Source organism: Herpailurus yagouaroundi, unplaced genomic scaffold (assembly GCF_014898765.1).
Source record: "Herpailurus yagouaroundi ecotype Mexico unplaced genomic scaffold, PumYag 209, whole genome shotgun sequence".
NCBI classification, from domain to species: domain Eukaryota; kingdom Metazoa; phylum Chordata; class Mammalia; order Carnivora; family Felidae; genus Herpailurus; species Herpailurus yagouaroundi.
Window position 1 is genome coordinate 5668098 of NW_024412440.1, and position 25196 is coordinate 5693293.

At 34.4% G+C, this 25196-nt stretch overlaps 1 protein-coding gene and 1 pseudogene across 3 annotated transcripts in view; one reads left to right on the forward strand and one right to left on the reverse strand.

Annotated features, from left to right (window-relative positions):
* The window catches only part of BRINP3 (BMP/retinoic acid inducible neural specific 3), a 402427-nt gene that overhangs the window by 68915 nt on the left and 308316 nt on the right, over window positions 1–25196 (forward strand). The gene's annotated exons all lie outside the window — the stretch shown is intronic.
* LOC121016184 (60S ribosomal protein L12-like) lies at window positions 8766–9613 on the reverse strand (annotated as a pseudogene).

Sequence of the window (25196 nt, forward strand, 5' to 3'; positions counted from 1 at the left end):
GCTCCAAAACATGGAAGAACCTCAATACTTTTCAATTTATCTACAGAATCACCCTTTAGTTCATAATTTCCCTTAGAGAGTGCATTCCTTATTCATACTGTGATCCACTGATATGTTGATTAATTCCTCCTGCAATTATTAAATTATTCATGTACTCATGTACATTTATTTGTTCTGTGTTAGGCAGTGAAGACGATTGGCTCATCCCTGCTTATTTGATGGTGATGTTGATTTCTCTTCTCTCCACATATAATTTTGGCAGGCATTTTAATTGCACTCATTCTGTTTTCACCCTGTTAGAAACTTAGAACCAAATGAGGGTGCTATGCAGACTTGCCTTAAGAATTCAAGTGATTCAGGGTGCCTGGGTTCTCAGTTGGTTAAATATCTGACTTTGGCTCAGGCCATGATCTTGTGGTTCATGAGTTCTAGCCCTGCGTCAGCCCCTAAAGCCTGCTTCAGATTCTGTGTCTCCCTTTCTCTCTGCCCCCGACTCCTTCTCGCTCACATTTGGTCTCTCTCTCTTTCTCTCAAATAAACATTAAAAAAAAAAAAAAAAAAAAAAAGAATTCAAGTGATTCACCCAGCAGAACTTAATGGGTTAACTGAGTACCAATTTAATAAATCTTTCCCATGGAGCCAGAATACTGTAATTTGACTTACATCAAGTTAGATTATAGGCTGTTTACTTTGTTTCTTCAGGTTCACACTTGCGAGGCTAATTCAGTATTGAACAATTTTCAGATAATTTGCATGTATAATTTATTGATTCAGAACATTATGTTTTCAGGACAGTAGGAAAAATGTTTTGATAATAAAGAGAAATCTAATATTTTAAAACAATTCAAAGTAAGCGCACCTTTAAAGTCATGGCAGAAAAGTTGACCAGATCACTGTGACTAGGGTGCTTTTTTTTCTTTTCTTTTCTTTTTCTTTCTTTTTTTTTTTTTTTTTTTTTTTTGAGACTTCAAAATTTTTCATTTGGCCTGTTTTATAGACTGGTCAAGCTTGAACATTAAACTCTGTGTTCTGATGCGTGTAAAGCTTGATTCTGATTTTCTAGTATGTCCAGCATCAGTATGTGAACCTAGGACTCTTTCATCTGTTCTGTGAATAGACTGGATGGTTTTAATGGCAAAGCCTCCTTCTCTGGAGACACCTTCAAAGAAATTTTAGCACAGAGTCTGAAAGGATGTTTTAAAGTAAATTGGATTTCTAAAATTGATAGTTGCTATTAAGTATAAAGATAATGTAACTAATTTTAATTTATAATAAGAAGGAGCTATTACAGAACATTAACATTTGAATGTTCATGTGTTTAAAAGTCTTTCAGCTGAGGAGCATATGAATATATTTATTGCATATATTTCTATAATTTTTAAAATTGCCTATAATTTCACAAATGAAACCATAATCAACCATGTAATTTTTTTAATGTAAAAATATATTACTTCAATTTCTTTAAGTCTCTTTAGAGAAAAAAAATATATACCATACATACAAATATACATACTTGCACACATGACATCAGCATCCATTTAAATGTTTCATGTGGATTTATTCTCAAGATTGATATTCTAGTGATTATGAAAATGTATTTTTACTATTAACTACCATTTAGATTTTTTCATGATAGACTGGTAAGAAAAAAACATGTCTACTATAAGGATACTATGGTTTCTTTTTATTCACACAACAACACTTCTACCAGTAAATATGTAGGTTTTTTTTTCCTCATACCAACCAATTTCCCATTTCTCCAGACACCATCTGGGGTCCTACAGTCCTAACAACCAAGTTAGTACAGACCCCATAGGTTAAGGGCTCAGTTCCATAAGACTGTCTCTTATTTTACATGCCAGTCACAAGTAGTGGATCCCTCAGTTACCCACACTTGTGTCAACTTGGCTAAATATTAAGGGTTCCCATGATTCTCTTCTCAGGTTGGATACACTGCTGTAGTGGTTCTCAGAACTTCAGAAAATACTCACTTATGCTTTTCCAGATTATTATAGAGGATATGGTAAAAGATACAGACGAACATCCAGAACAAGGGAAGGTCCAAAAGGATTCCAAGCCCAGGAGCTTCTGTATTTGGTGAGTCAGGATGTGCCATCTTCCCCACATATGGATATGTTCCCCAAACCAGAAGCTCTCCGAACCTCATAGTTTATGGATTTTTATGGAGGCTTCATCACATAGGCTTGATCAACTATTAACTCAATCACCAGCCCCTCTGCCCTTCCCAGAGGGTAAAAGTAGGACTAAAAATTCCAAGCTTCTAACAAGGACTTGATTTTTCTGGTGACCAATCCTCTTCCACACGTATACCTAGTCACTTTATTACAAAAAAAAAAAAAAATGCTCCCAGGACTCCTATGACTCAGGATATTTCAAGGGATTTAGGAACTCCGTGTTAGGTACCAGAAGCAGATATCAATATATTTTTCTTACCTACTATAATTTGGTGAAATACGCCTGGACCTTCCTTTTGTTCATTGAATGAAAGTAATATTTACAGATTGAAAATATAGATGTATAGTATAATTTTAAATTATGGTTTTAAATAGGTTCCATTAAAATTAATGAAAATTTACTAAAAATATTTTTAAAATAGAGCATTATTTTGGTGACTACATATGTATAAATGGCACATTTGATAGAAATGATTGTTTTTTTTTATTAGAGTACATATGACTATGATTAATAGAAATATTGACTCAAAAGTGGTTCATATTCACATTAATACCTCTTAACCTTTGATGCATTTGAAAATGACATTGATATCTTGTACAGCCCTCACATATCCGTAGACAACACTCTTAAGTTCCTGATCCAGTTGGTCTGGGATGGGACCCAGGATGCACATCTTAATCAATTTCTCACCCGAGGGTTATCTTGCTAGCCATGGGGCACACTAAAACACCTCTGGCTTAAACAAAAAGACACGTTAGACAGTCTGAACTTTGGTACACTCCAAGACATAACTGAGCCCTCAATTAGTTTGTTTATATTTCCCTTGTATTTCTCCATTCGGTGCTATACCAAAACATGTTGGATTTGTTGTGAGGTAGGCTTCCCTCAGGGCTATAATATGACTGCAGGAAGCAACTGAGGCAGAAAGCTTCCTTGTTCACCTTCAACAAAAGAGAGAGAAGGCTTCCCCTGAATCATGGAATATAAGGTCTTTTGTTAGAACTGACTGGACCACCATAAGTCAGGCACCAAACTCTGAGCAAATAAAAGTTGCCAGGGAATTATAGGATCTGCTTGACTTATGCCAGTGTCCTTGCACTAATATTACTGATAAGGGGGTTGTGATTCCCTTGACCAGCCCATACTAATCAGAGTTTATTTATGGAGTTATGGGAAAGGTTTGCTTTTCTGCGTCACAGGGGCTGCACTGAATGGGATAGACAACGTAACAAAGCAAGTGTTCTGTTATGATGGTAGAAGGAAGTGGATGGCACTGGTTGGCCACCTCTAGCAAACACTACTACTGTTTTCACATACTGACCAAGATGTGTTTATACACAAACCGATCCATAAAAAATGGCAGAAATCAGATGTGACCAATCACATCTAAGTAGTTGGTAAAATAAATCTTTGACTACAGGTATTATTCTTAAAATACAGAGTTTTGGGGCACTTGGGTGGCTCAGTCAGTCAAGCCTCTGACTTCGGCTCAGATCATGATATCATGGTTCTTGAGTTCAAGCCCCAAGTGGGGCTCTGTGCTGACAGCTCAGAACCTGGACCCTGCTTCTGTATTTCCCTCTCTTTCTGCCCCTCCCCCCTGTCTCTCTCTCTCTCTCTCTCAAAACTAAACATTAAAAAATAGAGTTTTTACTAAATTAAACTTTCTTTTTTACAGTTATTTAATGCACAATATCCAGTAACATTATTTTTCTTTACATTAGCTAGTCAGTAGAATTGATTTTGCCTCTCAGCCATTTTTGAAAACCTAAAGCATTTAAAAAAAATTTTTTTACATTTATTTATTTTTGAGAGACAGAGAGAGAGAGAGCATGAGGAGGGGTGGGGGCAGGCAGAGAGAGAGGGAGACACAGAATCAGAAGTAAGCTCCAGGCTCCTAGCTGTCAGCACAGAGCCCGAAGCGGGACTCGAAACTATGAACCATGAGATCTTGACCTTGAGCCGAAGTCAGAGGCTCAACCAACTGAGCCACCCAGGCTCCCTGAAAACCTAAAGCATTTTTAATTTTTTTTTAAATGTTATTTATTTTGAGAGAGACAGAGAGAGAGACAGAGAGAGCACAAGTGGGAGGGAGGGGCAGAGGGAGAGAGAAAGAATCTCAAGCAGGCTCCACGCTCAGTGCGGAGCCCAACGTGGGACTCTATCCCACAACTCTGGGATCATGACCTGAGCTGAAATCAAGAGTCAGAGGCTTAACCAACTGAGTGACCCAGGCTCCACAAAAACCTAAAACATTTTGAGGTTGTTCTGTGTTCTTTCAAAATTAAGTCATATGATTTATTTACACTCCTCTTAAAACAAAATGAAGTACAATCAACATATACTCTAACAAATTAGTTTCAGGCTTAGAGCATAATGATTCTATATTTGTGTATATTGCAAAATGGTCACCATAGTAAGTCTAGTCAACATCTATCACTACATAGCTATAAATTGTTTTTTCATATGATGAGAATATTTAAGATTGGACTTCAGATATATAAGACAGTATTATTAACTGTAGTTAATACATTACATCTTCAGGAGTTATTTTATAACTAGAACTGTTATAGCTTTTGACCACTTATGCCTAATTTGCTTATGCCCCTCTCCACTCCCACCTATGGCAACCACTAATTTATTCTTTGTACTGAGGAGCTCAGTTTTGTTTTTTGTTTTTTGTTTTTGTTTTTGTTTTTGTTTTTTTTTAGATTCCACATATAAGTGTATTTGTCTTTCTCTCTCTGATGTATTTAACTTAATGTAATGCCCTTGAGGTCCATTCATGTTGTCACAAATGGCAAGACTTCAGGGCACCTGGGTGGCTCCGTGGGTTAAGTGTCCCACTCTTGATTTTGGCTCAGATCATGATCTCACAGTCCTGAGTTTGAGCTCCATGTTGGGCTTCACGTTGAGTGTGGAGTTGGCTTGGGATTCTCTCTCTCCCTCTCTCCTTCTGCCCCTTCCCACTCATGTGTGCTCTTTTTCTCTCAAAATAAATAAATAAACATTAAAAAAAAACCACAAATGTTGGGGCATCTAGGTGGCTCAGTCAGTTAAGCATCCAACTTTGGCTCAGGTCATAATCTTGTGGTTCATGAGTTCAACCCTCAAGTCAGGTTCTGTGCTGATAGCTCAGAGCTAGGAACCTGCTTTGGATTCTGGGTCTCCCTCTCTGTCTGCTCCTCTCCCACTCACACTCTGCCTCTCTCTCTCAAAAATAAATGAATGTTGAAAAATTAAAAACAAAAACAAATATCAAGATTTCATTATTTTCTATCGCCAAATAATACATCATTATATGTATATATATGTATATATATATCATTATTATATGTGTGTATATATATATATATATATTATATTATATTAATTTATCCATTCATCCATTGGTAAATGCTTAGGCTGTTTCCATGCCGTGGCTATATGTAAATAATGCTATAATGAACATGAAGGTACATATACCTTTTTGAATTAGTGTTTTCGTTTTCTTCAGATAAAACTTGGAGGTGAAATTGCTGGATCATGTGGTGGTTCCATTTTTACTGTTTTGAGGAATCTCTGTACTGTTTTCCACAGTGGTTGCACCAATTTACATTTCCACCAATAGTGCACAAATGTTACCTTTTCTCCACATCTGCACCAACAATTGTTATTTCTTTTTTATAATAACCATTCTTAACAGGTGCAAGGTGATATCTCATTGTGGTTTTGATTTGTGTTTTTCTGATGGTCAATGCTATTGAGAAACTTGTCATGTGCTTATTGGCTATCTATATATCTTCTTTGGGGAAATGTCTATTTAGATCCTATGTCCATTTTTTATCATTTATTTTTATAAGTTTTATTTAATTTTGAGAGAGAGTGTGTATAAGTGGGGGAGAGGCAGAGACAGAGGGGGACAGAGAATCCCAGGTGAGATCTGTGCTGATAGCAGTGAGCCCAATGTGGGGCTTGAACTCATAAACCATAAATTCATGACCTGAGCCAAAGCTGAACACTAAACAGACTGATCCACTCAGGTGTCCCAAGATCCTCTGACCATTTATTAATTTATTGATCATTTGATTTTTGTTTGTTGCTGTTGAATTGTATGAATTCTTCATATATTTTGGAAATTAGTCTATTATCAGATATATGATTTGCAAAAGTTTTCTCTGATTCAGTCAGTTGTCTTTTTATTTGGTTGATGGTTTCCTTTGCTATGCAGAAACTTTTTAGATTGATATATACCACCTGCTTATTTTTCCTTTTGTTATCTTTGCTTTTGGTGTCAAACTCAACCATTGCCAAGGCTGAAAGCAAGGAACTTACTACTATTTTTTTTCTTATGAGTTCTATGGTTTAGGTTTTACATTCAAGTCTTTATTCAATTGTGAGCTAATTTTTGTGTATGGTGTAAGGTAGTGTTTGGTTTCATTCTTTTGCATGTAACTTTCCAGATTTTCCAACTCCATTTGTTGAAGAAACTGTCCTTTCCTTATTGTTGGTCCTTTGTCATAAATTAATTGACCATATGTGAATGGGTTTATTTATGAGCTCTCCATTCTGTTCCATTGATTATGTTTCTGTTTGTATGCCAATTTTGTATGGTGTTGGTTACTATAGTTTTGTAATATAGTTTGAAATCAAGGATTGTGATAACTCTAGTTTTTTTCTTCTTTATTTTTTTAATTTTTATTTATTTATTTTGAGAGAGAGAGAGAGAGAGAGAGAGAGAGAGAGAGAGAGAGAGAGAGAAAGCAGAGAGAGAGGGAGAGAGAAAATCCCAAGCACGCTCTATACTGTTAGCCCCATGCGGGGCTCAATCCCATGAATGGTGAGATCATGACCTGAGCTGATCAAGAGTCAGATGCGTAACTGACTGCACCACCCAGGAGCCCCTGTTCTTAAGATTGCGTTGGCAATTCAAGGTGTTTTGTGTTTCCATACAAATTTTAGGATTGTTTAATCTAGTCTTATGAGAAATGATGTTGGAATTTTGACAGAGTTTAGTTCAATCTGTAAATTGCTTTGGGTAGCATGAACATTTTAACAATATTAATTCTTCCAGTTCATGAACATGGGTTATCTTTGCACTTATCTGTAGCTTTTTCAATTTCTTTCCTTAATGTCGTAGTTTTCAGTGTGAAGGTCTTTCACCTCCTTGGTTAAATTTATTCTTAGACATCTTATTCTTTTTGATGCAATTATAAATGGGGTTGCTTTCTTAATTTCTCTAATAGTTCGTTATTAGTATATAGAAATACAATGGGATTTTGTATATTGATTTTGTATCCTGAAAATTTCTGAATTCATAAACTAGTGCTAACAGGTTTCGAGATTGAGTGTTAGTATTCGAGATTGTCTTGTGATCTTTCAAAATTAAATTATATGACATTTATACTTCTAATTTAACCTACATGAATTGTCATTATTTAAAATCTGTGATAATCTCTGTTATCCTTTTCAGATATGATATTCTATGAATCTCTAATGCCTGATAAATGGAGATGTGTTACAAATTCAAATAGACAAAATATTTTTTAGTTTTCTTCTATGTCACACCAGATATTTTAGTCAAATACTTACATGGATTTGAAATGTCTTCACCTGTGGTATCTTACATCTTGACCATTTAGGATTTAGATGTTGACCCTTCTGGGAAATCCACAAATGTTTTTATGTGATAATGAAATAGGAATAGAAATATAAAAATAGAAATAGAAATAGTGTAAAAAAGAAAAAAAAGAAAAGAAGACTAGTAGTGTTTGATATAAGGAGCAATAGATTGGAAGTGATCAGACCACTATCATCAGGATGTATGTATTTATGCTCTCCACTTAAATAAATTTGAGACTCAGTATATTCATCTTTAAGATAGGGAACAGCTGAATATAGGTGAGCCAGACATGCTTTAGCAGTTTTAAAAGTGAATGACCCTAATTGTGACTTGTTCTTGATCCCAAAGAATCTAGTATAGTGAACATCTGATTAGATAGACAGTCCAGGAGAGGAGGTTTTTACAGTCAGAGAATCTTTAAGAATCATCTTTCTAAGTAGAAACAGTCTCTGTTTGTGTTTGTACATCGTATTCAACATAGGGAAATACTATGTGATATATGCTTCTTTTTCTGTTCCACTTGTACCTATATATACCAGTAGACTAGTAATGAACAGAAGAGCACAATATACCTATTTAAATTTTTCTATCTGTGAAACCCCTGGGAAATTTTAAATGAGAACTATTTATTGTACTTTATAAAGCTATACTTCAATTTCATGCCCAAGTAGTGTCACTTTCATTTTTAGCTGGAAGCCATTGTAACCTGATGAAGAGACACATGGGATCACAAATTAGCTCCCTTGAGAAGATTTCTATTTTTAGTCAGGGACTTTTGTAACTCAGAACACACACACACACACACACACACACACACACACACACACAGAATTTTTGGAAGTATTGCTATCTTTCCTTCCTACAGGCACTACTGGGTTTTTGTTGTTGTTGTTTGTTTATTTGTTTGTTTTGTTGTTGTTTCTTTGGAAGAATAGATATTTGTTGTTCAGGCAACTGTGTGTTTTTAATTAAATATATTTAATATTTAATATATTAAGTCAATTATATTTTTTTTTTTGGTTGTCAATATTGAAGTATTTTTCTTTGTAGTTCTTAACTAGCTGGGCATTCCCCTGCACCATTATTGATGTCATCTATGATATCATGAGGGTGGTGGCCATCAACATTGTAGCCCACAGATTGGGCAGTCCCCAGGATCTCTTTTATGGTTCCAGAGAGTTCTCTGGCTAAAGATCGGTGCTGCATCTGTCAGGCAATGTTGAAAATCTCATCAAAAGTGATATGTCCATTGTGCTTAATGTCTGAATGGTCAGTTTCAAAGTAATTCTCGGACCCTTCCAATCACCAGTTGTCTTCGCAATGCCATCACCATCTTTTTTTGTAGACAGACCCAGAGGGCCAATCTTTGGGGCCAGGGCAGAAAAGGCACTGACTCACCCACAGTGCACCTCAAGTATACAACTTTGATTTCATTGGGGTTGAACTTAGGTGGCATGGTAGAGTCAACTGGTGTCAGATGAACCTGGATTCAGGAAGACCAAAGACATTCACCCCTTTGCCTCTTCTGAGCTGAAAGCCATAAAATTAGTCATCTTAATTCACATGTATCTAGCATGTCTTAAGAGTGTTTCAGAATTTAGCTTGTAGCTGAAGTGTTCCTTCTGCTATTTTCACAAGACATATAAATTAGGACAAATTCCTGTCCACAAAAAATTTTAATCTCTAAAAGAAACAGATGTAAAAACAGACATTAACACCGAAACCTGCCCAGTGATGACATATGATTACTTTTTATTTTATTATTATTTTTAGTTTTTAAACTTGTCAAATTTGAATATAGTTGTTGATACACAATGTTCCATTTGTTTCAGGTGTACAACGTAGTGATCCATCTTCTCTATATGCTATGCTGTGCTCACCACAAATATAGCTACTCTCTGCCACCATACAACACTATTATAATATCATTGACTGTATTCCCTATGCTGTGCCTTTCATTTCTTTGACTTATTCATTCCATAACTGGAAGCCTGTATCTCACACTCCCCTTCATTCATTTTGCCCATCCCCTCACTCCCCTTCCCTCTGGCAAACACCAGTATGTTCTCTGTATTTATAGATCTGATTCTGCTTTTTGTTTATTTATTTATTTGTTTTATCAGGTTCCATATATGAGTGAAGCCATATGATATTTGTTTTCTCGGTCCAACTTACTTCACTTAGCATTATATACTCTCAGTCCATCCATGTTGTTGCAGTTGTCAAGATCTCCTTTTTTATGGCCGTGTAATAATATATATATCATATCCTCTTTATCCATTTATCTATCATTGAGAATGTGGAATGCTTGTATATCTTTGCTGTTGTAAACAATGCTCCAGTAAACATAGGTGTGCATATATCTTTTTGAATTACTGTTTTTGTTTTTTGGGAGTAAATATCCAGTGGTGGAATTGCTGGGTCAAATGTATTTTTGTTTTTAATTTTTTTGAGAAAACTTCGAACTGTTTTCAACAGTGGCTGTACCAATTTATGTTATCACCAGTGGTGCACAAAGATTCCTTTTTCTCCATATCCTGGAAACACTTGATACTTCATGTCTTTTTTATTTTATCCATTTGGATAAAATGATGATGATCTCTTATTGTGGTTTTGATTTGCATTTTTCTGATGATTGGTGACATTTAGCATGTTTTCATGGCCACGACTACTCTTTATAAGAGACATATCTGACTGGAAAGAGGTGGATGATGAAGTCTTCTTGAAAGAGTTTAGTTTTAAAGTAGGTAAATTTTTTGCTAAGTGACAATGGTGGAGGACTTGGCAGCAGAGGTATACTAGGGAGAAGGAGACAACATCCTATTTTGTGCTCATCGTAATTTCCTCACCAGTTATTGCAATGTTAATAATATCTACCTCATAAATGTTATAAAATTAGAATGCAATGTAAGTATAAAACACTGTGCTTAACATTTGGTAGGTGTCCAATAATTGTGAACTATTTTTCCATTTGTACTTAACTATATTTCAGACGATTAATAGAAAAATGTTCTTTTAACTAAAATTATGTTGCTTAGTTAGCCTCCTTGCTAACATAAATTGGATCTCTCTCTCTCTCTCTCTCACTCTCTCTCTCCCTGTTTCTATCTCAGAAATGAGATTTTAAACCAAAAGAGTTAAATCCTTAACTCAAGCAATGAATGAAACAACTACTAACTTAATTCTCTCACATACAAAGGTTTATATAAGAAAGACATTCTCAAATTCTGGTTTATTTAAAAATTGCTTGTGTTTGTTTTAGTGCAGATTCCTCAGCCTTGAGGAGTCTGTTTTTTGTAGGCCTTGTCTACAACCTAAGAATGTGGATTTTTAGTAAGTACTACAGGGGATTCTGGTGCAGGTGTTCAAAGGGTAAAACTTGTAGAGAAATATACTTCATGGATTTTGTCTCATTTTTAGCACAAAGTACTGCATCAATCTGCAGACTGTCTAGCATAGAGTGTTTCATGGATCATATTCAGTACAAAAATAGGCTAGAAACTAGACTTTTTAGATTCACTTGATCCAGATTTATACAAGGTGCATTCATTATTTTTTTCCAACATCATACTTCGTACAAGAGGTAGTCATGTGTAAGAAGTAACCCCCTTGTGAAATTAGGTTATCTTTTCCGCCACCCATATCTTTGAGTCACCACACCTATTCATTTAAATGTTCAAAGTAGACTCTATGTAAATCAACTGTCTACTTTCTGTTAATCATATATGGATGGTCAGTGAGGGTTTTAAAGCTAATGCTTTCTCTCCTTTATAAACATACATATGATCCTTCACACTCTTGATCTCTAAAGAAAATTGCACAGCCTCTCTGTGCTCAAGACATGAACTAATATTAATGTGAACTTAAGTGGAGCATTAATTAAAGGAAAACTTGTCTATCCTCCAAAATTTTTCACAAAGAAAAAAAATACATGACTTTTGGGTTCTTTGAATTTATGTGATATTTTGAAAACTGTAGTTTGATAGGAATCTTTCAAAATCAAATCAAATTTTGTTTTTGTGGCTTAAAAAATACTTATTTTAACATGTGTTCCAAGTAAATTTACTTTAAAAAATATAATCTGCACTGAACAGGATATTAATCCCATACTATAGTGTCATTTAGGCAAAATTTGACAGACTCATATATTAATTTTCTTTTTTGGTAAAAGGTTGTAAAAATCATCTCATGCATAAAAAATGATTGAGAAAATATAATAAATTATTTTTGGTGTAGTAATATTCAATATTAAAATAGTATTTACCTCTTCCTTTTCATGAGGTAATTTTCTTAGTAAATTGTGGGGAGAATTTTAATAATTAAATTCAGATAACTAAATTACACACCTAGATAATTAATGAAAGCCTAAAATTCAACCTTTGTGTTCAAACTCCAGATATTCAGTTGGGTTCCAAACTTGCTGACTCAGGGAATACAAAATTTAGATCATAATTAGATTAGATAGTTTCACTATATTTTCAGTGTGGAGAGAATTAGGATATGGCGTGAAGGAAGTAAAACATGGCAAACTCATTGTTTCCAGCCCACAAGGTGGCAGTAAATAAGGGTGAGGTAGATAAGTCCAATGCCTGAGTCCAAATGTATGGGGAAGTAGGGAAGGAGAGAGTTAGAAATTCTGGAAAGTTAAAGAACAGCAGGCATAGTGACATCCTTCACTGCTTATTGGGGAAGGCTGGAAGCCTGTCAAAGAACAATTCCAAAATGACATGGGTGTCTTGGTGATAGTAGAACATGGCTAGAGGGATGAACCTGGGCACCATTCTTGGTTCCCCATGGCTTGCAAGTGGTTTGCAAGGGACCACAAATAACACTTGCCCTGTTAAGGGGCTGCAGAAGGGTGAGAAGTGGAGTGGCAGAAGATCGGAATCAAATGAAAAATCCAACGTAAATCTCAGCTTTGAGTCCAAAGGTAAGAGGTAAGGACCATGTTCTCCAAGGAAAAGTCCTAAGACCAACTGAGTATTAGTTCATAGGAGCAAACACAGCAGCTACTGCATATTGAACCTCCATGTATCCTCTAACACCACATGGTTATTAAAGGTCACACATCCCCTTTGTTTTGAAGGGGGTGAAAGAAAAGAGAAATGTGAAAGCTTTTTGCCTACAGAATTAGGAGATATACTTATAGGGGAATGTTTAAATACTGAAAAGGACTATATATTATATCATATATAACTCAATTATATGTTACAAATAATATATAATTCTTAAGTGTTAATTTGACATATTTTTTCAATGCTTGCTGGGTGCAATGACTAAGCATTGGGATAAAAACTATGGTGTATTTAATTGAAACATATCAGAAAAACTGGATAAAGTATTTAATAGTTTTAATAGAGAATTAGATTGTGTAAAAAGCATCATTAAATGGAAAGTTTATTTTCTCTGTTGAAATCATTTTTTCCTTCTCTTAGCCTTGCTTATGAAACTGCTATTTTCAACCCATATGACCAATAGAAGACTCTCAGAACGTTTTTCCTTCTATTAAGCAACTGGATTTAGAAAAATTTACACATAGATGAGGCCACACCTCCTCTTATTCTCAGTGATAACCTGAAAAAAACATGTATTTAGAGGAGGAAATCAAAATATAATTTTTGATTAATTTTTACTCATGGTAGCACATAGCAATTTCTGGCAAAATGATAGGAAAAATAAATAAATGCTTCTAAGCCATTGATAGAAAAGAATACTATAAACATCACAATATGCTTTGATTTTATGAGATCTTGTCCACTAAAATCACTATGTACAAGATTTCTTCGGTGGTTTTACTAAATCTCTGCTTTAAAAGTAACACATTCTAAACATACTGCAAAGACATCTCTTTGAAATGGTGTAATTCTGCATTCTTTCAGGTATCTTCCCCTTTCCAAAAGAAGAAAGACTTTTCATGGCTGGGCTGTCTATTATCCCATCATTTAACTCTAACTTAGATGTATGTCCATAGAATATATTGTCCAAGTATGCGAATCTTGGTATAAAATAAATATTTAAGTAAACATAGTTTATATCAAACTTTATATATTATAGTGAACACAGAATATAATATTTGAAAAAAGAAATAACAGATAACAAAGTACAGTTTCTTCTTACTTTTAATTAAAATGTGTTTCTTAATTTTCTTTGCTATGTTTTAGTTTTAATATCTCTGTCTATAGTAAGAGACCTATGATACTTTAACTACCTAATTTAAGAGAATAAATCCCCTCAGATTACTATTTGAAATATCCTGATTAAAGAAACCAGCATAGTTTGCAATAATATGAATTTAGAGATTTTGCTTTTTTTGGCATATGCACATGCATATTCTCTATAGAAAAGAGAATTAGTCATTTGAAAAAGAGTACAAGGAACCTATTGTCAGCTGAATCAGTGTTACAGGAAATAATGACATTTTAATTGTGCTACTCTGTTTAAAAAACCCATTTTTATTAAAAAAGGAAATTATATTTTGTTCTGAGGACTCATTAAATACTCCATAATAATGAGACTAAATAATCATAAGTAAAGAGAGAGGGAACTATTTTAAACTATTATAAAATGTTATAGAAGTGAAAGGTTTGGCACTTTTTAAAATCATGTGCATGTATCCTGGCTTAATTTGTTTCTTTGAATCAAGTACTAAATTATGATGAGCAATTTACCTACAATACTTCACTTACCTAAATGATAAGAGATTCAAAATACAACAGAATTGATGTTAAATATTTTGTATGGATTAAGCTTGAGTTAAAGAATAAAACACTGGCTACTTAGTATATTCTCAGGCAAAATAGTAATTTTAATGCAGAGGGAAATTTTAAAATAAAATACTTAAATGTATTTTCTCTACTTATTCCCTATTCCCTTGGCTTAGCTTTAGGGCATGTGGAAACATTAAAATACTTCTTAAAACTGAAATTCTGCAGTGAGTGCACAAAACTAGCCATAACATTCATTTTAGCATAATCAAATGCAAATTCTAGCAACCATTTTCAGAGTAATACATGCACTCAAGGTTTTTCAACATGCTTTTAGATTTAATAGTTCTGAGATGTGAGCTATATATAAGAAAATTAATCTAAAGTATATTTTGAATTCCTCCTTTAAGTACATGATTTTACTAGATAATTAGGAGGGAATACAGAAGGATGTGATTTTATATGTCTTAGGTTTTCTTAATGTCTATTGCTTTATTTAAAAAAATATATGTATGTATTAAGAGCCTGCAGCTTTCCATGCATTGTCCTTATATGAATTGAAGAAATGAACTTCATACATACCTTCTTTTTTTTTTTTAAGTTTATTTTTATTTATTTTGAAAGAGAGAGAGCAAGCAGAGGAGGGGTAGAGAGAGGGAGACAGAATCCCAAGCTGTCCGTACAGAGCCCAATGTGGGGCTCAAACTCATGAATCTTGAGATTAAGACCTGAGCCAGAATCAAGAGTCAGATGCTTATATTATCGGGCACCCCTGATACATATTTTCTATCATATACTGTTTGCATATTTGATGAAAAGTGTATTGATGTATTAGCAAGGTTTTATTCTGAAGTTGCTAAAAGAATAAAAATTTCATGCTTATTCATACGTGCTACTGTGGTTCCCTTTCTCCCCAGGGAGGGCTCTCTTTCCCATCAAACCTGGTCTCACACTTGTATCCTTCTTAGAATTGCACCAAAGTCAGAAGGCCATTATCAATCAATCAGTCAATAGCTTAAGTTGGTATCAATAATGCCTATCCCTACCTTGATTTTAAGAGAACTCTGTAGCAGTCTTAATCACATTTACTGGTCCTTTGACACACACTGTACTATATATGAATATACATGTAAATACACATATATGCATACATATGAATGTGTTTAACCTATTTAATGCATATAAAATGTTTTAGAGTCTCCCAGTTAATGTTTGAGTAAATATTATAAATAAAACAAAATTAGAATCATGTACTAAATACAATATTACCCTAATAGTATAATTAAAGAAGTTTCAGCTATTGAAAAGTCTACTTAGATCCTTGACAAAATACTATTCACACTGATAGTCCTTTATTTAGACATATTCCATTTCTAATCTTGTGATCTCAGCCTGCTCATAACTACAAACAATGTATAACAAAACTATAGTAAGAAACTCAAAATAATTAAATGTAACACAAGCATTTTGTTACATTAACAGCATTTCCAAGACAATGCAAACAATTTAAAAGTCATAAAACTTAGGTCAAAGAAGTTCTAATTACTTTGTTTTCCTGATCCCCAAATTCTGTTCTTTCCTTTTTTTTTTCTTTTTGCTTTGAGAAATGAGATTTTTTTCCCTACAATATACTCAGTGTCTCTCTCTCTCTCTCTCTCTCTCTCTCTCTCTCTCTCTCTGTGTGTGTGTGTGTGTGTGTGTGTGTGTGTGTGTGTATCTATATATAGATATAGTCTACATATCTATACCCAATATAGAATAGCAGTGCAACTGGGTATAGGTTCGGATTTATTGGAGATGAAGTTAAGTTTTTCATTCTTACTGTGACTAACAAAATATCAAAAGTGTGAAGCACAAAGTGAATGTAAGGTATTACAAGTTGGGGTTATCTTACTTTTCTTTCAAGAAACGTTTATATTGGGAAGGAACAAAAGTGAGCTTTTCAGGGAAATCATTGTAAACATGTGCTGCCCTTACCTGCACCATAGCAATATAATGCATTATGGGCAAGAGAGGCAATCTGAGAATTCCAATTATACCACTTGGGAGCTGCATAAACTTAATCAAGTTACCCCACCTTTTTTAATCTCAGCTTTTTTCCATCAGTAAATTGGGAATTATAATAGTATCTACTTCACAGATTGGTTGTGAGAAGTGACATAAATTCCGTGTATACAACTTAGTTCCTGGTCTTTAGTAAGGGGACTGAACATTTTAGACAACATTATCATCATCATCATCATCATCATCATCATCATCATCTGTACCATTGCAATTATTAGGATTGTCCAGTTTGGCAATATTTGTTGAGTTTTATTACTTTAATCTTATGTTTATATTATGAAAGTGTGCAGATGACAATATAATTTTAAAGCCACTGTAAGAGGAGTATTAATCATCTGGCACCAAAACATGTTTGAAACTAATCTCCAGAAGATTCTTTTTAATTACAAAGTTTAGGGTGTTTGACCAAGCTAATCTCTTATTCCATTTTTAACTTCATACCATCTGCTGTGCTAACCAAGTAAAATGGCAATGCATTGAAGATTAGGGTGATGCACACATTACCATCTAGTGAAATATTGTAAAACTGAAGAGGACAGATTCTGAAAATTAATTAGTAGTGTCTGTCCTACTTCAAGTATGGAGTGTAAAGTGATAAAGTTAACTGTCTTTAATCCTTAAGGTGATGAAGGCAGGCATGTTTTGGTCTCTATCATTGACCCTAAGAATTTGGCAAACCCTCTTCTGATGTTAGCATCAGTAGATTAAATTTAATTTATAGTGTGGTTACAGCTCAATCATATCCTACCTGTGAATCACCACAGGAAGCCTTAGTTCCTGGAAGAAAGTGTCTAAAAAGAACATTTCTATTTCTTATACTCTCTAAGAAACCTATAAGATTTTTTTTGAAGTCAATTTACTCTTTTCAAGTTTCTATTTAAATTGAGCTATTTTAAAATCTATTGTTCTATATAAAATATAATTGTTGTTTGTTTTCTAATGGCTAATCGAAGACTAGCTATTTATCATGATAACAAGTTGCTATCCTAGATCTGTCAACATAATATACATGCTTTTTCTAATTCAAATTCAAATGCTAATCATACCAAGTATGGAGCAGCAATTATATATCAGTAAATGGAATACAACATATAGTTTACTAGGTATCTATTTTGAGACACTACTGTGAGGCTGTGTAAAGTTTTAGAAATGAATAATCCATATCCCCTTCCTTCCAAAAGCTCATTCAAGAAGTCTTTCTCATTTCTACAGGAACATTTTCATCAGTGTTTAAACAAACTGTTATCACCTCTATATCAATTAACAACAAAAACAACAAATGACTCTATTGACCCATGACTGGCCATTTCTCTGCACTTTTGAACAGTAAAAGTCATCAAAAGCAATTTATGTACATTTTATTGCCAATATTGTTTCCATTTTTCCTGCGTCCATCCCAGTTAGGGTTTGACTTAACACACTCACACCATTGAGCAATCTTACCAACTTCGCCAGGAATTCCCATGTTCTGAAAATCAATGGTCAGTTGACCATTTCAGTTATACCTTTTTTCCATTTACTGAAGCCTTATTAATGCTTCAGAGAAAAACAAATGATCAAAAGTGCCAAATGATATGATTCAAGCTCACGATTTTTTTTTCCCAAAAAAGAGGAAAATATCTCTTCCAATTCATAAAATAGAGTCCTTCACATCAATATGATTGGGTCAAATTAAGTCTTATGTTGTTTCCCTTGATAATAGTCATTTTGACATGTTGACCACTTAAACCTTCATTCTTAAGCCAGTTATTTGTAAAGCAATATAATGGTGTCTGTTTATCAAAATCTATTCTTGGGAGTAGGAAAATATATATATTTTTACATTTATGAGCCATATGATATACGATTGGATATTTGATCAAAATTAGAATTGTGGAGGAGCCTGGGTGGCTCAGTTAGTTGAGGGTCTTGGTTTGTGTTCAGGTCATGATCTCATGGTTCGTGAGCTCAAGCCCTGTGTTGGGCTCCATGCTGACAGTGCAGAGCCTGCTTGGAATTCTCTCTCTCTCTCGTTGGCCCTCTGCCTCACTCTCTTAAAATAAATAAATACACTTAAAAAAATTAGGATTTTATTAGGAAGAAAACATGGGGGAATAAAGGGAATGGAAAATAGGAAGTGATCACTACAAGCAGTTTTAAACTCATTTTTGCTTTTTTTTTTTTCAACGTTTATTTATTTTTGGAACAGAGAGAGACAGAGCATGAACGGGGGAGGGGCAGAGAGAGAGGGAGACACAGAATCGGAAACAGGCTCCAGGCTCTGAGCCATCAGCCCAGAGCCTGACGCGGGGCTCGAACTCCCGGACCGCGAGATCGTGACCTGGCTGAAGTCGGACGCTTAACCGACTGCGCCACCCATCGCCCCGTCATTTTTGCTTTTTTAAGGTGAGGATTGTATCGTGTATAAGGATGTCAAACTTGGCTACTCATACAAACGTATAGCATATAAAAATATAATGAAATACTTATTACAATATTACATGTTATCATATTTTTCTCTTTATTTTGTGCAAAAAGTAATTTTGCCTGGTACACAATGTTTTTTTAGTCTCGAATATTCTTCTAGGCCCGCTTTGCCTTATCTCTACTTTATACATTAACACATTCATTCATTACTTGTTCAAGTATTCATTAAGCATCAACTACTGTGCTAGTACCTTCCTAAATTCAATAAATAAGCTAAAGCCTCCATAGAAACTTTACTTCAGGAAAATCTTTCCTACCATCTCCTGGGCATATAAGCTTATAACATTCTGTATATATTCACAGCACTGTTGCATGATTGCGATTTTTCATCTTTGATGGACTTTGCCATTAGTCTGTAAGCATAGTGATTATGACTCGTTACCACTCTATTGCCGATAGCTAGTCATTTAGTTTCCTAGGGCTACTGTAACAAGTAATCACAAACTGGGTGGCATAAAATGATAGACATTTATTGACTTACAGTTCTGGAGACTAGAAGTCCAAAACCAAAGAGTCAGTAGGCCATGCTCTCCAAAGGACTGAGAGGAAGATGTTTACTAATCTCTTCACAGCTTCTTGTGGTTGCTGACAATTCTTGATGTGTCTTGCTTCATAGGTGCATCTCAACCTTTGTCATCACATGGCATTTTCCCTGTATATCTTTGTCTCTACATTTCTCTCTTCTTATGAGGATACCAATCATTGGACTGATACTATCCAGTATGACCTGATTTACAAAGACTCTGTTTCCAGATAAGGTCACATTTACATGTACTGCTGGTTAGGACTTAGACCCATATTTTTAGGGAACATAAATCAACCTGATAACCCTATAGTACCTGGAATATTGCAGGAACTCAGAAAATATTGTTGACTAACAGATAGAGTGACTTTCTCCACCCTCCATGGACACTGAAGTATATAGTAACTTACTACATAATCTGAAATACTAGAATTTCATAAAGGGAAGATATTTTGCTATTCATTTATAATGGTGATTTAGAGAAATAATTCTTTTATGATTTATGTTAAGATATGTTTATTCAACCTGTATTTGCACATTAATGACAAAGGAGGATTTATTATTTTGGGAATGGTTTATTTTTACTAATTGGTCAGCTGTTATTATACATTGTATATACATATGTACATACAATTATACAAATAAATATATATGCATATAATTAATGAAAATTCATATATGTGAAAGTATACTTTATTTATTTTTTAATGTATTTTTTAAAGTTTATTTATTTACTTTGAGAGAGAGCATGCAAGAAAGCACATGTATGAGCAAGCAGAGATAGAGGGAATAGAGATAATCCCAAGCAGGGTCAGCACTGTCAGTACAGAGCCCAACATAGGCTCGAACTCCCATTAAGATCAGGACCTGAACTGAGATCAAGAGTTGATCACTTAAGGGGTGCCTGGGTGGCTCGGTGGTTAAGTGTTTGACTTGGACTCAGTTCATGAGTTTGAGCCCTGCATCAGCTCTGTGCTGACAGCTCAGAGCCTGGATCTTGCTTCGGATTCTGTGTCTCCCGCTCTCTGACCCTCCCCTGCTCACACTCTGTCTCTCTCTCTCTCTTTCTCTCTTTCTCTCTGAAATAAATAAACATTAAAAAATTAAAAAAAAAGTGTCAATTGCTTATAAGCTTTCAAAATGCAATTAAAAAAGAGAGAGAGTTGGTGACTTAACCAACTGAGCCATCCAGACGACCCTTTTTATTTTAAAGTACTACTTGGACCATTGTGTTGGGAAGCGACTCAGCTGTTCAAAGGCCAAAGCAAGGATGCCAGTCTGTTGTATTTATCCATATGAGAGAAGAAGGTGACTTGTACCAAGGTTGTAGTCTTGGAGATGGTCGAAGTGGCTACCTCATGCATACTCCTGAAGATGCTGATGAATTGGAGGTGAAGTGAAAAGGACTGAATTGCCAAAGATGACAATAGATACTTTATTTAAGCAACAGCAGTGATGAAGATGCCATTCATTTAGAAGAAGAGGAATTATTATTTAGAATAATTATGTTTTGGGGGAGAAATTGATTTTGAATTTATTGAGTTTAAAATTTTATATTTTCAAGCAAAGATGTCCAGAAGATAGTTAAGTATTGCAACATAAAGTTCACCAAAGAGACCAGATACAAACTTGTGAGTCATTGTAAAGATGGCATTTAAAGCTGTGAAGCTGGATGAAATCATAAAAGAGGTTAATGTCAACAGAAAAAAAAAGTCAAGACTAAGCATTGAAACATTCCATTGCTTAGAGATCGTGAGATGAGGACAAGCAAACAGATGAGACTAATGAAAGAGATTAAAAAAAAAGTACCCAGTAAAGTAGGATATTAAGGAGAGTATAGTGTCCTGCAACTCTAACTCACTCTACACATTATAGTTTCCTCAAGAATTCTCATACAGCTTCAATTACAGACTCGTCCTCATCTTGAATCTTTTTTGATGGTCTCTTGATTCCATTGCCCTTCTTAAATTTTGGTATCCAAAATTAAACAGTGTTCCAAATTCATTTTGACAGTGCAGAATAGAGTGAGCTTATCAATTTCCATGATAAGCACACTATAACTCTATTAATGCTGCCTGGGATTAAATTAGCTTCTGTTAGCTTGTCACATTATTTGCTTTGATTAACTGAAAATCCCCAGATCCTTGACATATGAACTGTTTTCAAGCCAAGGTTCCTCCCTCCTTTAACTTTTACTACTGATTTTTAGAAATTATATCCAGAAATTTACATTTATACTTACTAATGTCATCATTTGGTTCCAGCTGATTTTGCCTTTCCAATTTATTCTCATTCTTGATTCAACAATGAAATAAAATAGTTACAGTTTTAAACTAGATGTGTTGTCCCAACCTGATAAGCATACTTTAATTGCCTTCTGCAGTTCATCAATATCAGAAGAGATGAAGTCTGTAGCTATCTATTAGAAATGTCTGCAAAGAATATCACTGATTCTTCATGGTAAGGGATGATGTTTGTTGTTGGTGATGCTGGTATTTGCAAAGCATTTATAAAATCAAAATGATTAGTTCTGACTTTTTTCTCACTCTAAAAGAATAATAATGTTTATTAGGGTATAATTAGAGAATAAAGACATAATAAAATCACTCTCCTCTATTAACACAGTTAACAAATATGTAGCAATTATGGGCTGATATAAATTATAAGCTCCTTACTTAGATTGTCAGTCATTTAATCCTTAGTGAAACTCTAAACTAGATACTATTAACATCTCCATTGTACAGAAAAGGAAGCTGAGGCTTAAAGGAGTGAATATAGTAATTCTTCAACTAGTCATAATCATTCAGAAAACGGAGTTGATATATTATTCCAGGCATCTGACTCCAGAGCTCCTGCACTTATCTGGCAGGCTCTGTTCCCTCCTTGCAAATCAGTCTGAGGAGATCAGTGTAAAATTAAAACCACAAGTAATCTCATCATCAGATAAAGTTACTATGAATATTTTCAGCTGTATTTTTTTACATTTTTTAGTATATATCTTTATATAGACAATAAAAAATTTGATTATTACATATATGCTTTTATTTATTTTTTTTAATGTTTATTTATTTTGAGAGAGAGAGGGGAGGGGTAGAGAGAGAGGGGGAGAGAGAGAGAATCCCAAGCTGGTCCCATGCTCAGTGAAAAGCCTGATGTGGGGCTTCATCTCACAAACTGTGAGGTCATGACCTGAGCTGAAATCAAGAGTTGGACATTTACCCACTGAACCACCCAGGTGCCCCATAAATACTTTTGAAACTTGACTTTTTTGTCTTTACTTAAAAACATACCCTGAAAACATTTCCATGCCAAAGAGAATGGACCCATAGCAACAGTTAAGTTTATATAATTATATTATATAAACATATAATATTAAATAATTGTAAGAATTAAGTTACATTGTTTATACTTGAAGGATGGGTTATTATTTTATCAACCTCTTGTCACTTAACTTTGCTTCTAAATATTTTTTTAAATATTTTAAACAAAGCTGATAATATCCATTATAAAATTATAGTCACTATGATATAGTAGTTTGAAATCATTAAGCCTAAACTTTAATGCAGGGTGCTCCATGGGATAGTGATCTGATAAGTGAATTACTTAGATTCTCTAAGCTTCAGGTTGCTTATGTTTAAGTGATATACTTAACAGTATCAGCTTCCCAGAGTTGGCGTATGGGTAAAGTAAAAGAGTGTCAGAAAAAGCTTAGAATGCTGTCAGGCAACTAAGAGCTAGGATGTTTACCCTTAGATTTGTGCAAATGATCCCATTATTTCTATAGGTTGCCTATAGATATGCCTCTGAAACTAAAACATGTGGCACAGAAAATATTTGTAGTTTTTTTGTATGTTTATTTATTTATTTTGATAGAGCATGAGCAGGAAAGGGGCGGGGGGGGTGTTGCGGAGAGAGAATCCCAAGATGGTCCCATGCTGCCTGCACAGGTCCCAATGTGGGGCTTGAACCCACAAAACTGTGAGTTCATGACCTGAGCTGAAACCAAGAGTCAGACACTTAACTGACTGAGCCACCCAGGCACCCTATTTATAGTTTATTCCATCTTGATATACATGTGAAATTTCTTTCCAGAGCCCATTAAAATTTTGCCATTACAAAACACATTTAATTACATTAATATAGATCAGAGTTTTCATTTTTCATTACTTAAAGTAAGAAATAATATTTACAATTTGATTTTCTTGGAAGAGATCTGTAACTCGTTTATGTCCTAGGATTTACTTTTGCAAAAATGAAGGGTTTTTTCTTTTTATTTTATATACAACTTTAAGTTTTATGAGAAATAGTTTTTTTTTTTTAAAGATTCGACTTTGATGGCTACGTATACATGACCTTATACTTATAAAATGCTCAAAAATAAAAGTTCAAAAAATGAAAGTAATGGTAAAGTTGTGCAAAAAGCATTCAGGTCCAGAAGTTTTCCATCACTAACATAATGTGGAATGATATGATATTGCACCTTTTCACATACTAATGAGGTGACTCTTTTAGTGTTGAAATGGCTACTTCTGTTAAACGAGAGTTTGTGACTCCCATATTCCTAAAACTGGTTAAAGATACCAATGCTCCTGGGCCCCTCCACAAGAAAACTTCTATGATTGATTACATAAGAATGGAGAGTTTAACTTACTACAATGTTAGAGGCTGACAGACCAGTATTGATGCACAATGTATCAGTTTAAGGGTAGAAGCAGGTTAGACATTGTCTTCAAACTAACATTCTACTATTAACCTAAAGGAAATGTACTTGCTTATAAACTTCGATTTAACTCAAATTATCTTTTTTCCCCCACATATGGAAAGAAGCAGCTATAGACAAATGTTTTTCATTATCTGGGCATTGTATATTTATCAAATAAGGCAAAAATATTCATATTGATGTTTCCCAATGATGCAGATTAGATGATTTACATTGCACTTCCTCCTTGTCATAAACTTCTCTCTGAACATTGTCTATCAAATGTTTTCATCAAATGTTTTTAAGTATTAATATAAATTCCAGTTAGCATACACTGTACTACTAGTTTTGGGTGTATAATATAGTGATTGGACACTTCCATACATCACCCAGTGCTCATCACAAGTGAACTCCTCAATCCCCATCTCTTGTTTAACCCATCCCTCCACCTGTCCGCCCTCTGGTAATCATCAGTTTGTTCTTCCGAGTCAAGAATATGCTTGGTGTCTCTCTCTCTCTCTCTCGTTCTCTCTGCTTATTGATTTTGTTTCTTAAATTCCACATATGAGTGAAATCATATGATACTTGTTTTTCTCCTGACTTAATTCACTAAGTATAATACTCTAGCTCCATCCCTGTCATTGCAAATGGCAAGATTTCATGTGAATGGATAAAGATGTGATGTACTTACACACACACACACACACACACACACACACACACACACACGGAGGGATATTACTCAGCCATAAAAAAATAATGAAATCTTGCCATTTGCAATGCACAAATATTTAACATTTGCTATTTTAAATGTTTACTTTTTACTCCACAAATCGTAACCATACTTTAGAAAATGAGCTTATTGTAATGATTGAATGAGTTACTACATGTAAAGTGCTACTAACAACAACGAGCTCCTAATATTCCCTTAATAATCCATAG